This window comes from Miscanthus floridulus, chromosome 11 (assembly GCF_019320115.1).
Source record: "Miscanthus floridulus cultivar M001 chromosome 11, ASM1932011v1, whole genome shotgun sequence".
In the NCBI taxonomy this organism is placed as follows: domain Eukaryota; kingdom Viridiplantae; phylum Streptophyta; class Magnoliopsida; order Poales; family Poaceae; genus Miscanthus; species Miscanthus floridulus.
In genome coordinates this window covers 88,262,063-88,280,349 of record NC_089590.1, presented here as the reverse complement: position 1 = coordinate 88,280,349, position 18,287 = coordinate 88,262,063, and positions in this window count along the sequence as shown.

Here is an 18,287-nt window from a genome sequence, read left to right as displayed (position 1 = left end):
TCTTTGTATGTCACCGGGTCCCTATTTATTGAATCAAAGACCCATGCCATGCACTTCCCGACATCAACGGCTATACAAATCCAGTGGTTGCTGCATGATTTAATCATAGAACTAGATAAACTCTTTTGCATCGAATAAAATATATCAAACAAAGCTTTAAGTATAGAGTTGAACTTACTCGAAGTTGTATGGTAGCCATATAGTAAAGTGCTGTTAGAGAAAATTGAAAGCCAGGGCAATGTATGCCACAACCTTAAGGGACTCTTCAATTAGTTTCGCCGTACGGATGTGCTCTTTCTCCCGAAGAGTCTTTGCAGCAGCTAGCTCTTTGACATCCAGTTTCCACTGTTTAGGGTAATTAAAATTTATTTGGGCTATAGCTTGAGGGTCTATATACCCGGCTTTCACACTTGGCATTTGTTTGACAATGTACACTTGTATTCTACAAATCACGGCGTGTGTTAGTTATAACAAAATTCAAAGATTATATTCATATCATATCGAGAGGACAATGACTTATAGGCACCACGTGCGAATTAGATTTATCTCCATTGCTCCCAGGTGAAAGCATGTCTGCATGTCATTGAAGTCAAAGACAATTTTTCTGGCTGGGCTTCCAAATGTGCCAGTGGGAAAGCATGCTTGTATGAGGTCTATGCTTATTGGGAGAACACGTAAGTACCAATCATGGAACATTCTCATTCCAAGTGATAGGCGCTGGATGTCCTAGTTTGGTAGGAAGGGCTTGTCTCTTTCATATGTTTTTGGGTAATCCTTTGACCATTTGATGGCATCAACATTTGAATACTGCTTTGCAATTTGGTGGAGTTTGATAGTGATGGTCTCCTCAGAACCCCGTGATGGGATTTTTTTAGCTTGGTTCTTAGGCTTGAACTGGTCATGGGAATACCACTTGGACACCGACAAGACGTCTTTCATCGGAACATAAACTAGCCTTATGGTGATTGGATGCTTCTTTTGAAGTTCCCATTTAGGCACGTCCTCGTCTTCTTATGTATCACCTTCTTCAGAAGGCACTCGTTGTTCATGTATCGGTTATGCTTGTTGAGAAGACTATGGCATATCATCCTGCACTTGTTCGATATAAGCTGGAGAAGGTTGTGGCATCTCATCAGGCACATGCTCAGTAGGAGGCGGGGAAGAATGTGGCATCTTCAGAATGTGGTGGTCATGAAATAGTGAAAATATCTCCCCAACCTCAACAACTCGCTCCAAATTTTAGAGAGGGGGGTCCGGTGAAGAAGCAATCAATATAATATCTTGTTTGTGCCAGAGGATGGATTGCCCAATAACATCTTCGAGTAACACTAGCCCCTTGGGGGTTGCGTAGTCTATCCTCCACTGCATGAACTCGGGCTTTATGGTATGCACCTCGACCCTAGTGTAGTCTGATGGTATCTTATTATTATGTTGCAAGCCACCGAGAGGATGTGCCACACCCGTTGCCACCTCCATCACAGTGTTCTGCCGGCCGCTGAGAAATACAAAGGTGCAACTAGTTGGTTCCTGTATGCGATCGACGGGGGTTGTGGCTACAGTGAAACCTTGGCTGCTAGGAACTTTCGGAGGGCTACCAACTAATACCAGTTCTCCCGGCAACGTCATAAATATCTGTGGCACCGTAGACAGTCCTTGCTCCTCCAGCGCCTTCGTAACTAGAGCCTTCACTTAGAGCTTAAGATTAGTCTCCCGGTCTCTGCCATGTTTATTATACATGTGCATGTCCTCTTCGAATCTTTGCTTCTAGGTTGTCCTTTTCACTAGCCCCTTGGTGCGGCCTGTGTGATCCTTGTTTCCCAAGCTAAGGCTAAGCTCATCCCTCTCTCTAGAAGGATTGAATGAGCCCTTCTCCTTGTCTTCAGCATATTTTAGTATCCTTGATACTACCTCTTGGGTCTCTCGCTTATCAAACTTAAGATTACTGCCGGATGATTCTGTACTCCTCGCATATATCCAATTCCTTGAGCGTACCTTCAAATTCATCACATCAATATTCCCAACAGCTATAGTCTCTTTGTCTATCTTCCTAAACTGCTCTTTCTTGGCATAGTAGCCATCGGGGCCTAGATGATGATGGTGTTTGTTCCTCTTCGCTAGCTCGGTGTTATGGGCACTGAGCTCTAATGCCTCTGGTAAAGTCTTCTGAGCCACGAGCTTCTCCCATTGACTAGGAGTTATTTTGTCAAACTCGTTGAAGGGAGTTAACCCCTTTTGGATATACTTCGTGTTGAGCTCCGATCTCCAATGTCGGAATGACTATCCCATCATCCTGAAAGCATTTTTTACTAGTTCATGCTTACCCTCTAGAAATCTAAAATTGAGCTTCAGCTGCCTATCCTATAGTTCATTCTTTTTGTTCTCTGGTACCTCTTTCTAGTTAGGGATTGCTGGGTTCAATTTATCTATTACTAGGGCCCCGATCGCATTACGGAATCGTCCTCTTAATTCCTTCGGCTCAAGAATCTTCCCTGCTGGCCCGACCTCTATTATCACATAGCATGCCTTATCTGGATATAGATTTCCTTTTCTATCCCCTCGTTTCCTCTTAGGCTTGGTAGTCGTGGTTGTCTCTTGAGGTTGTCGAGCAGAGGCATCGTGATCCGTCTCTGTGGCTGTTGCCTCTGCTCTCCTTTCCTCTACTCCATCTTATCCAGCAAGATGTCATGGACGTCGATGTCGTCTTTTCCGAGTTTCAGGAGGGACCTGTATATACGATAGGTCAAAGTGTTAGCAGAGGTAACATAGCCAAAGCTTTAGCAAAACTTACAAGCTAAGGCTTTTTCCCTACCTCCTCGTTCGGGTCAAAATTCTTGTCCAAATCTTCCTCCGTTGGCCTCCTTCTAACTTCATGTGGGAAAGAATCCTCAGGACTTACATATCCCTCTTCTGAGTCATCATTAACATCATCCTCTTCTTCTTTACCTTCATTAGCCTCTCCTGCTCCTCCTTTTGCTCCCTCTTCCTCCTCGTCATACTGCTCCTGAGTAAGCATCACTTCTAGATCCTTTTATAACTCATTATCAAATTGCTCCTGAGTAAGCTGGTCCTCTAGTGCTTGCTCCTCATAGGTTGGCTCCTCATTATGCTCGGGACATTGGGTTGCACTGTCTAGTGTCCACGACATTATTTCGCGCTTTGTTCTAATAGATACAAGAAAGTGTGTTTTAGGTACACGAGAAGGTATAAGAAATTAAAAAGGTCTATAAACCAAAGTAGTCCTATAAAACAACAATATATCAAAAAATGAGTAGTAGCAGTAGTAGAGGCATCAGAAACATGTCAATCATCATTTGATCATGAACTTGGAGCATCAAGGCATCATAACACAAAATAGAGGAGAAGGTAATGTAGGGGCGGCTGCTAATGATGCCAAGTTCTTCACAAGTTCTTGATCATCGGCTCATATTCTATATAATGTATGGACTTGGACAATTTTATTAACGGCAAAACAAAGGAGAGGAGAGAAGAGGGGAGATTTGGCAAAAAAAAAGCAACAGCTATTTAACAAACATAGAGAGGAAAAGGTGTAAAAAATAGTTGCTGCTTTCCAAACATAGAGGATAGAAAATGTGGCATAAATAGAGGAGAGGGGAGATTTGGCAAAAAAAAAAAGCAGGTGCTGCTTCCCAAAAAAAGCAACAGCTGCCTTACTGACTTTGCTCGATCACACATGAACATCATATGCTTAATATCTTCCGAACCTGATAGGCAGATCGGACAATCAGAAGTAGTAGACAGTAGTAGTAGAGAAGTAGTAGTAGGGAAGTAGTAGAAGTAGCAAAAAAAGCTTATGGTAGAAGACAGAAGTAGAAGTAGTAAATAGTAGTAGTAGGGAAGTAGTAGAAGTAGGAGGAGGAGTACAGAGTATAGTACAGAGTAGTTGCACAGCATAGCAAGCAAAAGAGGAGAGAGGAGGTGAGAGTTTGCCAAAAAAAAAGGCAGCTGCTGGTTGCCAAAAATATAGAGCAGCTGCTACCAAACATAGAAGTAGCAGAAGTAGTAGACAGAAGACTAGAAGTAGTAGTAGGGAAGTAGTAGACAGAAGTAGTAGGGAAGACAGAAGTAGAAGTAGTAGACAGTAGTAGTAGGGAAGTAGTAAACAGAAGTAGAAGTAGTTGATAGAAGACAGAAGTAGTAGAAGCAGTAACAGTAGTAGTAGGGAAGTAGTAGAAGTAGTTATCATGATAATAGAAAAAAGAGTAGTCCAAGAAAATATCACAAATATAGTTAACAGTAGAAACCGGCCAATATGAAAACATAGGAAATCACTTACTGCTATAAGCTCAACAAAAACATTTGTTAATGAAGCAACTGTAGGCAGGAACTGCACATGCACTGTGGCTCTAGCACTGGCTATGACAGAGACAAAGAAAGCTTGAATGCTAGGTCTGCAAACATCGAGAATAAGACAGCCAAAATGAGTTCAACTCACAACCGGAGATACCAAATCAAATGACAAGAAGAAAATTAAAACTACAAAGATTAATCAATGATTGATTGCTTTAGTAGGTCACTGAATGCAAGCACTAAGCCATAGACCAATCAAAACCAAGTAAGAACGAGCTGCTTGCACTTGCCTCCAAAAATCACTAGTCAAATCCGACGAACACAGAAAGGAAGAGGCGAGCGGCTCTGCACGGCTGCCGGCTCTATCTAGGAGCGGAGGGATCTGGTGCCATGCTCGGCTGCTAGGCTTTGGCTCGGCGAGCAGCCCACCAAGGGCGAGCACTCTACTGTGCCGGTTTGCTCAGGCCCAAAACATAGGAGACCGATGAAGTGAACAGGAGGAAGAGAACGGAGACAGAGAAAAAGAAGTGCATGGCGCCGGGCTCAGCTCGTTGCCTCACTGCTCGACTTTGAGAAGAAAGGCGCAACCTGAGGAACAGCAGGCGGAGGCATGGGGTATGCTCCACACGGTCAGCCATGACCTGAAATCCGCGAGACGAATAGAAGACCGAGAACATCGATAGACTATGAACAGAAATAGGAGCAGACAAAGAATCAACAAAATCTGACCCAAAACTCCATGAATCCAAACCAAACTTTGCACAGATAAAACTCAACCTGGCATGAACTCATCCCCAAGAAATCATCGCTTGGAAGTGACCCAAACTCTAGGAAATTGAGATCAAAACCAAGTACAAAAATGGGAAAAATTGAGGAACACAGTGAAAATCATAGCTTCAAATTGTGCAACTATAGTTCACATAGTTTAGGATTTAAGCAACAAGTATCATAAGCGGACTGTCAACTCAAAAACATATGAATAAAGAATATGGCAATATGCAAATCTAGTAGTTTAAGGCCAAATTTTATTGGTAGACTAACAAAATCCATGAGCTGAGCAGCATTTCAACTACACTTCAATAGTTACTACTTTACCAGCAACAAAATGTTAAATGTATGAGCAACCACCAAGTTTGTTCCATTGCTGCACACAAGTTAGTTTCAGGACAGCTTGTTTTAGTGTTCTTGGATCACAAGACCAAAATGCATGCTTCACGGCTTTCTGCATTGTACTAACAGAAGAGAGCAATAGGACTTACATCACTTTGAGGTTAGAGGTTGTTGTCAGTTCCTGTGGAACTGGACCAGTCAAGCAGTTGTTTTGCACCTCTGGTTTCCCGTGGAACTGCATACATGAAGGGACAAATGAGAGGATGTTTTTGTGCTACTACTGGTAGTACTGCATGCATGTTACAAAGTACATGACATTTTGCCAGCTTCTTAAATTGGTTTACTTTCTCTAATATCAAGAGATCAGCATAATTTCTCATTAAAGTTCAAAATTAAGAGCTACAGTCCTTTTCTACTGCCCTCCCTAAAGGAATTATCATAGTGGAATATGATGTAATAAGACAGATCTTGTAATACAATATCCTATGTAACCCCACACCTACCACAGATAAGGAACAATAAAGTATCAGTTAGTATAAATTTCCCTTAATTAATCTTATTGCGTAATTTTTACACAATGAATTGAACTAAAAATTAGAGATGGACAGTTCTCAAATATTCAATCAGCTCTTTTGCTGGTCGATGTAATGTGTTAGCATAGCAACAACAGTATAACAAGTTCCAATTCCAAATCCACTAGCTACAGTGAATTTAGGAAGGTTTCGACATCCAAGCATGATATTCTAGTTTGATGTGAGACCATGAGAAGTGCTCTTTTTCTAATTTTTCTGAGCCTACCACAAAATCTATTTAAATGAACTTCACTAATAACCGAAGATTACATTGGAATTTAAAATTTGTTAACCAAGCATCTAGCCAAGAACATGTTAGTGCACTGCTTACCAGTTAGCACTGACATCATTTTTTATCACTAGCTGGGTAAAATTGTTTATACTTTTTGCATTTGCATATGAAGCAGATTTAGCTGTGATACATTTATATACAAATTTTTAGTCTGCAACCCTGACTGATTTCTTTAGATTTGATTGTATTCTTTTGATCCATCTTCACACACATTACTCAGGAGAGTCAAATACAAAGCTAGACTTTAAGGTTCAATTTAGTAGTCGAAGTTAGAGAGTAATAGCCTAAGCATAGAGGGGAAAACTCTTGATTTGTATTTCAATTTTGGAGGCAATGAGCATAATCAAACGACAAACCAGAACATCGTCTCGCTTTCGCTCTCGCAGGACACACGCAGATCCAGTCGTCGAAGCACTTCTCACAAGGGGCGAGGACAACCGACATCTAGTAGAACCAAAAAATCAAGGCGAACGGTAGATGGGACTGATGGGAGGGATAGCGATGCCTCACCTTTGGAGCGCTTCTTGCTGGCGTGTGCAGCGGCGTGCGGAGGGGCATAGCGTGGGAGCAGAGAGGCGGCGTGGCGAGGGGCGCAGCGGGAGCAGGGAGGCCACGGGGACACCGTACTCGAAGCGGTGGAGCGCGCCGCCGTGGAGGAAGCAGTCGGGAGTAGGGAGGCGCAGTGGGAACAGGAAGGCGCTCGGGTTCCTGATCCAGCCGCCCCTACAAATACATTTGTTGGGGCGGTTCCTGATCCAACCGCCCCTAAAAATTCATTTGTAGGGGCGGTTCCTGATCCAGCCGCCCCTAAAAATTTATTTGTATGGGCGGTTCCTGATATAGTCGCCCCTAAAAATATTTTCTATTTTATTAAATTATTAATTTTATATTTTTTATATCACAAAAACACAAAGTAATATAAAAACAATTGTATATATACACAAATATAATATTTTGTATTATTCTATATATGCCCAAATATATATAAAAACAATTATAGTCAAAACAATATAGAAACAAAAAAATAAAAAATAAAAATTTGAATACTAAAACTTCGACTACAATTTTATGACATTAAATGATCTAAAATGAAAATGTTGTAAACATAAAAGTTGTATAACTCATCAACATGTATAACTTTTATATTGGTCATCTTGTCATGTGACTTTGTTTGAACGATTCAAAATTTGAAATTCAAACAATTTCAACTTGAAATAATATTTTAAAGAGTAAATGATTTCAGCTGAAAAACTAATGAATACCAAAGTTGTAGAACTCATCAGTATGTACAACTTTTATTTTGATCATCTTTTCATTTGACCAAATTTGAATAGTTGAAATTTTAAATTTCAATAAACTGGCAACTTCAAACAAGATTTTGAAACCTTAAATGATTTCAATAATAAAAGTCATGAACATAAAAGTTGTTCAACTCATCACTATCTACAACTTTTATTTTGGTCGCTTCTTCATGTGACAAAGTATTAGTAAACATTGTTAACAAATTCACATGACTCAAAGTTTCATGAACTATACGAGAAACATGTTGCTTTGTGAACAATATTTACTATCACTTTGTCAGATGCAGAAATGGTCAAAATAAAAGTTAGAGATCTTGAAGAGTTATACAACTTTAGTATTCATCACTATTTCAGCTGAAATCATTTAATGGTTAAAAATCTCGTTAGAACTTGTCATTTTTTGAAATTTGAAAATTTGAATTGCTCAAACTTTGTCAAATAAAAAGAATAACCAAATCAACACAGCAACTTGATAGGGCATGATTTTAGAAAATTTTAAGAAAAAATTCATCATATTTGGAGTTAGTATGAGGGAGAAAGACTAGTTACAAATTTTACCCGGAGATTAAAAAGAAAGATCATAACTGTTCATGATGATCAATGATGAACAAGTGCGATTTCTCTTTTTAATCTGTGGCTGAAACTTGTAACTAGTTTTTTTTCCCTCATACTAACTCCAAATGTGATAGTTTTTTCTAAAATTTTCTAAAATCATGCTCTATCATTTTAGTCTAGCCATCTATCTTTGTTACTAATTTTGAACAATTCAAATTTTGAATTACAGAAAATGAAACCTTCAAACCTGATTTTCAACCAATAAATGATTTTTAGTTGTAAAGGTGATGAATATAAAAGTTGTTGAATACATCACTATCTACAACTTTTATTTTGGTCATCTTTTTATTTGATAATTTAAACATTTCAAATTTTGAATTTCAGAAAATGACAGCTTCAAATCTGATATTCAACCACTAAATGATTTCAGCTGTAAAGGTGATGAATATAAAAGTTGTATAACTCGTTAAGATCTCCTACTTTTATAAAGTGTTAAGTGATTTCATAAAGTGTTAAGTGATTTCATAAGGGTTTTAGTAGTAATAGAGTGGATGTTGAAATAGATTCATCTGGATGTTGCAAAGGGTAATCTCACACACATGCATAAAATGTAATCTCACACATATACATAAATATATAGTCTTACACACATACATAAATATATAGTCTCACACGCATGCATAAATGAAATCTTACAAGCACACACTTACACAAACACTCCACGTTCAATAACTAGCTAGCCCGCTGTAACGACTTTCCCCTTGACACCTTTTCGTTCCCATGGCAATATGTCTTTGTGTAGGTTCTTTTCCACAATACTAATCTTCTTAAGAAAGTCTATGAATAGTGGCATCTCATCGTAGTTATTATAAGCTTCAACATCGTCCACGCCATCAACTCCGATAATGTGTTGTTTCTCGGAGGCAACCACGTGTTTTGTCTTCTTCTTCGGGGGGGAGGTTACTTTGTGGGTCAGACATATAGAAAACTTGTGCGACACGTGAAGCGAGCATCCAAGGGTCATGTTGGTAGCCTAGATTCTCGAGGTCCAGGACTCTCAATCCGATCTTGTTTAGTTGGTGTTGTTTGATCCAACAGCATCAAAATAGGGCCACCGTTATATCCCTTCCATAGTCAAATTCCCATATCTCTTCAATGATGCCAAAGTATTGGATCTTTCGCCCCAATCCATCGAGAGTCTCTATTCGAACGCCATTGTTTTGGTTCACATATTTACTATACTTTGCGTTGGTATAGTACGTATACCCATTGATGTCATAAGCATTCCAAGATGTCACCTGTCTCGATGGCCCCTTCGCCAACCTACTGATGGTAATAGAGTCTATGGTTTCTTCATGCGGTATGTTTTGGTCCTTCAACCATGTAGTTAGTCGTTGCTTATGCAGTTTCATGACCCAATCGTTCGAACGACCATTTCTCTCTGCCATAATAATAGCCAAGTGTTCATCAATGTATGGTTGCATCAGTTGTGTACTCTGCAAGATACTGTAATACGCCTGACCCATCTCTTTGTAATCATGGTCGATGAACATTTTTCTACCACTAGGTGCCCTTCCTAGCCAGCCTACCCTTGTGACTGAGAATCAGGGTTTACCAATCCCTTTCTGTACTTTTAGGTACTATTGACAGCACTCAACGACTTCTTCAGTACTGTAACCCTCTATCATGGAGCTCTCTGGGTTGCTCGATTATGCACGTATCAACTTAGAACCAACATGAACCACTCGTGGGACCACATTTCATGCAAGTAGCAAGGGTCCCAGCGCCTAGTATCTGATGAACCATGTGAATCATGAGATGTGGCATTATATCAAAAAAAGCAGGACGTAAACACATCTCTAGTTGGTTTTGTGTCTCCACCACAAATTCATGTAGGTCACTCAGCTCTTACTTACCAATCGTCTTCTGTGAGATCTTCGAAAAGAAGTAGCACATGCAGGTGAGGGCCATTTTCAAGAACTCTGGCTTTATAGCCCTGATTGTAATAGGTAGAAATACTATCAGCATCACATGACAATCATGAGCCTTGTAGTGTGTTATTGACTAAGTCCTTCATTCGACTACTAGTTTCTTCACATTTGCTGAAAACCCAGTTGGGACTTTGACCCCCCTCAGGAAAGTGCATATAGCTATCTTCTCGTCTGGTGTTAGGTTGAAGCACGTCGCGGGCAGAGTATATTTTCCATTAGCCTCAGGTATCGAGTGAAGTTGTGGCATCATATTTAGCTACACCATGTCTTTTCGTGCTTTCAAACCATCCTTTGACTTGCCTATGTCCATCAAGGTAGTAATGAGACTCTCAAAGATATTCTTCTACACATGCATAGCATCAATTGCATAGGGGGACCTCTAAGTTTGACCAATAAGGCAGATACTAAAAGAAGATTGATTATTTCTTGAAAGGTACGCCTTCGATAGGAGGTGTGCTTCTATCTCTGTTTGTCCCATCTGGAATTCTTCTTTCCATAGACGACATGTATGTTTTCACCATTCTCTACACGTGTTCTCCGTTATGACGTCTCTCCAGAGGAGGTTCAATCTCTGAGGTGTTATCATAAAATCTAAAGAACAATTTACTGTGGTACTTATGACTTGTCTTTAAGAAGCATCGGTTCCTTAAGTAAACTATCTTATTGGATGCATCTAGGTACACCTATGTAGTACCATCCAAGCAAACCAAGCATCCTGTCTTCCCTTTGATCTGTCTAGACAAAGCAAACAACGTGCGGTAATCATTGGTAGTAACAAATATTATTGCTCTATATATGAAGTTCTCCTTTTGGAACGCATCGTACATCAGGCTCCTCATGCCTCCATAGCCTCTTCATTTCTTGCATCAAAGGCTCGAGGAACACATCTATATCAATGCCTGATTAGTTTAGGGCCAGAAATAAGAATAGTGAGGAAGAAGGTACTTTCTCTTCTGACACAACCACATTGGGATGTTGTACATGGTCAAGATCACTGGTCAAGTGCTATGGTCGCTCATCCTCTCATTAAAGGGATTAATTCCATCGGTGCTCAAGCCAAACCATACATTCCTTAGGTCATCACTGAATTCTTTGTGCTTCTCATCGAACCTTTGCCACTGCCTACAATCAGTCGGGTGTGCAATCTTATCATCATCTACCTTGCGCTCATCATCCCACCATGTCATGAGTGCGGCTTCTTTAGGGTTTAGGAAGATACATCTCAAGCGATCGGTCACTGGCAGGTACCACATTACCAAGGCAGAAATTCTTCTCTGCTTTGCATCGTTGCCTAATAGAGTGTCCTCTAGGGGCAGAGATTCTTGTACCATATTTTTTGTACCCTTCTTATTCCTCTTTTTCCCCATGGAGGCTTTGTTTCCACCGTAAAGGTTATTGTTCTTGTACCGGCTAGCCCCACACAGAGGACATTTATCTAGTGACTTGAATGTTTCACCACGAAAAAGTATACAGTGGTTAGGGCATGCATGGATTTTTTTAACCCCCATTGTCAATGGACTTATAACCTTCTTCGCTTGGTATGTGTTGGCGGGAACTAAGTTTGGTTGTGGCAGCTTCCATGACAGGAGATGCCATAGATCATTGAAACTACAGTCTGACTAGCTGTACTTAGCCTTCAGAATAAGTAGCTCAAGCACAAAACGTAGCAATGTCCAATGTATTGGACAACCCTTTTCAACACCATACATAGTCTCCTTCGATGCTTTTATCACCCTTTTCATATTTTCTAGACCTTTTGGGCTATTTAGTAAAATCTCTGGTCCAATGGCTCGAATCATGTCCTCTAAATCATCTTCATTCCTGACACGTGCTCACCATCATTATTGGCACCACCTTCGTCGTTACGATCCCAACCACCTTGTTTATTGCTAAACTCAAAATCCATTCGTGCATCAAGCTCTGCTGAATATTAAGACAGGGATTCAAGGGTTTCATCGTCGTATTTCTCCTCATCCTCGTCGTTAACAATAACCGTTTCACCATGATGAATCCACACTATATAGTCCTCAATAAATCCTCGCATAATCAAATATGATATGATGATAGTCATATTTGTCCATGCCATACGGTTCTTATAATCTTTACAGGGACAAATAGTTGTATTCTTATTCTTTGTCAATGTCGTTGCATGCTTTTTTGCGGCTTCAATAAATTTATCCACCTCTTCATGGAAACCTGCCTTGAACCTTAACGAACCATACATCCAAGAGTTCATGTACTCCATCTTTTACAACAACAACAAAATAAACATTAAAGGACTACTTATTCAGATATATATAAAAATAAATCAAATTAGTAATTACTTGAGAATAATTGTATATACTTCAGATATATATGAATATAAATCAATTATAATTACATGAAGCATACAAACATACCATGGTAGAGGAAAATTAATTAATGGCCTATTTATCCAAAAATAATTAAAATACATATTTGTTGATTATAATAAATAATTTCAAAGATAATAATTAGCAATAATTAATATTTTATCCAATATATTTCATGCAAACCCTAGTCCAATTTCATCAAACATAAATTTACAAAAATAAAATTAATTAAAAAACTAAACCCTAGATCTAGATCTATATGCACATGAAATATTCATAAAACTAACTAATTGTTCACTAAAATCAAGAAACATGGACCAAATAAGGGTATGATCTTGTTCCCCTCCCTAATTTACTCTAGTACATTCAAAACTTGGGTCTAATTTGCTTTATAAATAGCTTAAGCACCATAGAAGAGAAAGAAAAGCAAAACTCTAATTACTCACTAACCAACCATTAAAACTTCAAAAAAGTGTGAAATAGTATTTTCTTACCGTCTACCACCTCTCTACCAAAGGATTTGAGACCAAAACCTCCCCTCTTAGTAGAGCAATTTTTTGAAGGTGCCCAAGTCCTCCCCACCTTTCTTTCACAGGTTGGAGTGAGTGACCCAAGGAGGAAGAATATGCTGCAGTTTGCTTTATATGTAGGTCATTTATAGGGGCGGCTCAATCATCAGCCGTCCCTACAAGAGTCATATGTAGGGGCGACTGGTGATTGAGCCACCCCTATAAATCGGATGTATTTTATACTCGGACATTTGTAGGGACGCCTCAATCACCAGCCGCCCCTACAAGAGTCATTTGTAGAGGCGACAGGTGATTGAGCCGCCCCTACAAATCGGAGGATTTTATACTCGGGCATTTGTATGGCGACTCAATCGCCAGCCGCCCCTACAAATATCAATACCAGGGGTGGCTGGTGAGTGAGCCACCCCTACAAATCCGACCCATTTGTAGGGGCGGCTTGTATGACCAGTCGTCCCTGCTGTTCTATTTGTAGGGGTGGCTGCTCTCGAGGCTCCCGAGCACGCCACTGTAGGGGCGACTCTATCACCAGCCGCCCCTAAAAAACTATTTTGTTGCTACAAACCGTTTTTTACGTAGTGCGTGTTAGGCACCCCCATGATTTGGCATGGTTGTTGATCCGTCGCCCTTTTCTTTTTGGATTTTTCTCCATCTATCTATATTCCCCCTTCCGATCTGGTCCAGCCGACGCGACCACCAACACTGTATATGTGTATGTGTATCTGTACGTATTTGGTATTCCTCTTGTTCTCTTTCGCTCTCGATATCGCCAAATGTGTCCAGCTGCCAGCACGATACATACGCGTGTCTGTTGTCTAGCAAAGGCTATATTCACTTGTCTTATGAACCGTACTATTTTAACGAACGAACAGTGTTTTTCTCTTACAATAAATCAGTGAAACAGTACTTTCAGTCATGGCTTTTCAGCAAAGCGAACAGGGCCGAAGTCTGGAGCGTGCAGGTGCAGCAGCATCATGGTCATCAACACGCGGGAAGAATTATTTGCATGTATATCTTCGTCGCTTCGTATGAAAAAAACCTAGGCCGAGTACGCGTACTGAGTGGAAGCTCTAGCGGAAATACACGCCGCTAGCACGTACGGAGTACGTAGTACCCGAGTAGCGTAAGCTGAAGCTGTTGCCTGTTTGTGTCGTGTCGACTGCGGGTCTGCTGATGTCATCTTTTGGCGTACGTACATTCCCTTTGGCTGGGCGGCGACGGCAGCGTGCCTGCCAAGAGATCTGCTGTGAATCGCGGGACGGCGGCCGGCCTAGTCCTAGGCGGGCGACCGTGACCTTAGTTTGTGATGTGTGTATTTTTTCAGTCATCTTACATCAAATCGGTCAACCGTATTTTTAGTTACTGTTTATCAGCTCAACGAACCCGAGACAAGGGCGCTTACCGACTACTGTGGCAACGGCGGAAAGCCGAGGGAGGAAGCTCGCCAGCTCGGCAAGGGGACGAAGTTATGAGCAGGGCGGAGACGACGACCGAGAGACGGAGAGCGACGGCGAACGAAGAGGTAGGTAGGGGCGTCAGCGTCACGTCAAAAGGCCGGGCTGAGGGCCCGGGGCCTGGCACGCGTGCCCGGAAAAAGGCGGCCGCCCACTCCCATCCCTGGCCTTCGTTCCACACCACACACGCATCACTCCACTCCCAAGCATCGTAGGCCGAGTCAAAAGCCTGGACAGGGACACCGTCGTCGGCCTGCGCTGCGCTGTGATGTGCTTGTGCTGTGCATGCTCTCTGCCGCTCCTCCTACTCTTCTCACTGCGTCGTAGAGCGTTGCTCCTCTCTCTCTCTCTCTGTCTCCGTGTCCTAACGTCGCTGCCACGTCTCGACAAAGCTTTGAGAGAGAGAGCGAGAGAGAGAATAATCGTCGTTGGGCCAGGGATCGGAGGGGTCAAACCTGGTGGCAGCAAGCACGCAGGCTACACACGCACACGCCTGAATCGAATGAGCGAATTTAATGTGAGTCATTATAAAAGATCGTAATTTCTCGTGAGTCACTTAAAAAGTTTAGCGGACTTTATCGTAATTTCTCGTGAGTCACTTAAAAAGTTTAGCGGACTTTATCGTCACTGCTCTAATTTTTTTTGCCCTCCGTACCACTGCCGTCAGATTTCAAAAATAACCTTAGGTTTAAATATGTCATTAATTTTTTGAGCATCTTAACGACTTCAAATGAAAAACTCAAAACTAGAAAGTTGTAAATCTCGTCGAGATCTATAATTTATATATAAAAATTATCTTCATTTAATTCTGCAAAAAAAATATGAATAATATATCTTAGAAAAACATATCTTTTTTACGGTATTAAATTAAGATAATTTTTATATGAAAATTATAGATCTCGACGAGATTTACAACTTTCTAATTTTGAGTTTTTTCATTTGAAGTTGTTAAAATATTAAAAAATTTAATAACATATTTAGACTTAAAGGTATTTTTGACTTTTCACGCCTGCAGTTTAACACCGTTAGAGCCCAATCTAATGACAGTGGTATAGAGAATAAAAAAAATTGAAACAGTCTACTAAACTTTTTCAGTGGCTCACGGTCACAAGGAATTCCCTCGAATCGATCGGACACGATGATGGTGAGCAACTTGCACTAGTGTAATACTAAGCTTTTACTTATGCTGCCTCTGCCTGCTTGAGCAAACAATTCTTCCTGTCGTGGCAGAGGTAGAGATACTCGACGACCTTTATTTCGTCACGGCGTCACGGGATTGGCCTAGTAGCACCGCAGTGGGCTGGTGGACTGTTGGTGGATTACGGGCCTGTTTGACGTGAGCTGTTTTATTTATTAAATATTTATTTTTAAAATAACTTTATGAGTGAAACTATTTTTCTCTCCCTCTCGTAGAAACATGAGTTAGAATGAAGCTAAAAAATGTATCTTATACCAGCTATCTTCCTCATTTCTCTCTCATCCATACATAAAGCAGTTGGTGAAGCTGTTTTGCCCAACAGTTTTTTCAAAACAGTTCATCAGCTTCACCTAGAAAGTTGTTCATTAAGTTGTTTTAAAAAAACAGTTTTACTAGTTAAATTGAGCTATGCCAAACGGGAGCCTACATTATTATTAGCCTGCACCGCACGCACCTGGATGGATCGGGTAATAATCAGCCTGCCTCATTGTGCTTATCAGTCGATCGCGTGCAATCAATTGCTACCTTTCTCCATCTACTATCGAGCAGACTAAACAAAGTGTTATCTTCCTTCATTCGGCAGTAATTTATCTCCACGTCTGTCATCTGAGCCACTAACATTGTACTCCTACTATACACACACACACTAACACGTAATGTAGTCGGCGGTCGTGCTCAGAAGCTAGCCACACGGTGCGGTCACGGGAAAGAAGAGCTAAAACTCGGTGGTGGTGGAGTCGTCGCCGTGGACGGCAACGCGTCCGCGCGCCCAGCCGTGCCGTGCCGCCGAGGGCACCGCCATCGACGCAACGACCCCATCCGGAATATCCGATCCGACTCGACCCGCCGTGCGGCAGAGAGAACAATCCAGGCCCGGCTTTGCGGTTGGTGGCGCTCTAGCTGTGCGGAACACGCACACGGTGCGCGCGGGCGCACGGCACTGCACGCCCACGGGCAGTCAGCTGTGTACTAGGTTCACCGTACACCTCGCTAGTGCGCGCGGCACTTGAGGCAGCCAGGCAGCGGCGGGCGCCGGACGAGTGGTTTGTGGGCTGCGCCGATGAGTTCGGCTGGTGCCGTTGCTGGTTTACTGTGAAAAAAAACATTATATTATGGTCGATAAATCCTGGCTGAAATCAACGAGCGAAGAGGCTGGAGGACGGGTCACGGGCGCGCATGAGAGAGGGGTTCATTCCGCCCCGCCCGTGCTGTGTAACACGTGCACGCACGGACACGGTGCACCGAACCGAACGGAGGGGACGACGACGCGCGCGCGCCCAAGAGCGATGCCGACCGGCGACGTTGACCCGCGCCCGATTGCATCGCGCGTCGCGTTTCGGAGAGGGGTTAGGACGATGGACGGGCAGGGCAGGGGGGAAGGCACGCGCAGATCGGACGGGCGGCCGTGTTTGACGTGTCGGCTGCCTCTGGCGGGCACCGGAATCATCGATCGATCATGCTAGCTGCTAGCTTCTAGCTACGCGACGGATGATCGGACGACGCGTCGCGCAATGCAGGGGTGCGACCTGCTTTCGCCACGGTTAGGCTGGGCGTTGACACGGCACGGGGGCGACGACCTGCTGGTTGTGGTCGGGGCCATTATTTTTTCTAACAGTTGTCTTCCTGTACCGGGGTCGCAATGGGTCAAAGCGTGCTCTGGCTTTTGCTCCATCGGCTCGTACAGTGGGCCGTAGCGTTGATCTAGCTTTCTCCCCGACAGCTGCCGGGCTAGCTTGGCCTCCCGCTAGGCCTGCCTCCCGCTAGACCCTAGCGGTGGTTGCGTTGCGTGTCCCTTGTCGTCGTCGCCGCCGTTGTCTCGTGTTGTCAGCGCATAAATAAAAAGGTTGTGATTAATAAATAAACAAATGATTCGGCGAATGATGACAGTGCGACGAGAGTGTGTCTGTCTGATCTGATGAGTGTGTATGTAATGTACGTGTGTGCCGGCCTAACATGCAATCCAGAGTGATCCAGGGGCAGCTTAGGTGCGTGCGCGATCCGTCCAACCAAGAGGTCAACCGCACAGCGTTTCAGAATCTACTCACATGCGTCTGTGCCGCTTACTTATTACTAGAACGCTAACACTCATATTACTAATTAACACTTGGAACACACTTGGGAACAAGAGTCTCTGCTTTTTAATACACTGCGAATCTGCCTTGGCTTCATGGTACAGATGTCTGCTTTTACTAAACCCATAATCCACAGTCCAGTCTGCGTGTGGTACTCCTACAGCACATCGATATGCACGCTCGTATCCTACGTGGACGACAACACATGCCAAACTCACCCAAAAAAAACACGCATGCGGCTGCGAGCGTCAGATAATGCTCGTGTAACCGAAAAATAGTCCAGCAAGAGTACGTATGGCTGTGGTTACTCTTGCTGATTTTCAATTCCTTGTGTTTTCTGTGGTTGCCGAAACTGTTTCGCTGCCTGCTTTGGCTTTACTGACGTTGCGAGTGTGAACCGGCTGAAAATTAAACCTCTCTCCATCTGGGCGAAAAAAAAAAGGGAACCGATCGACATGGCGGTCAACACTCATGGACCCCAAACTGCACATGCCAACAGGTCATCGGGTTTCAGGTGGGCTCTGACGCCAGCCCAGAGGCCCACAGATTCTCCTCG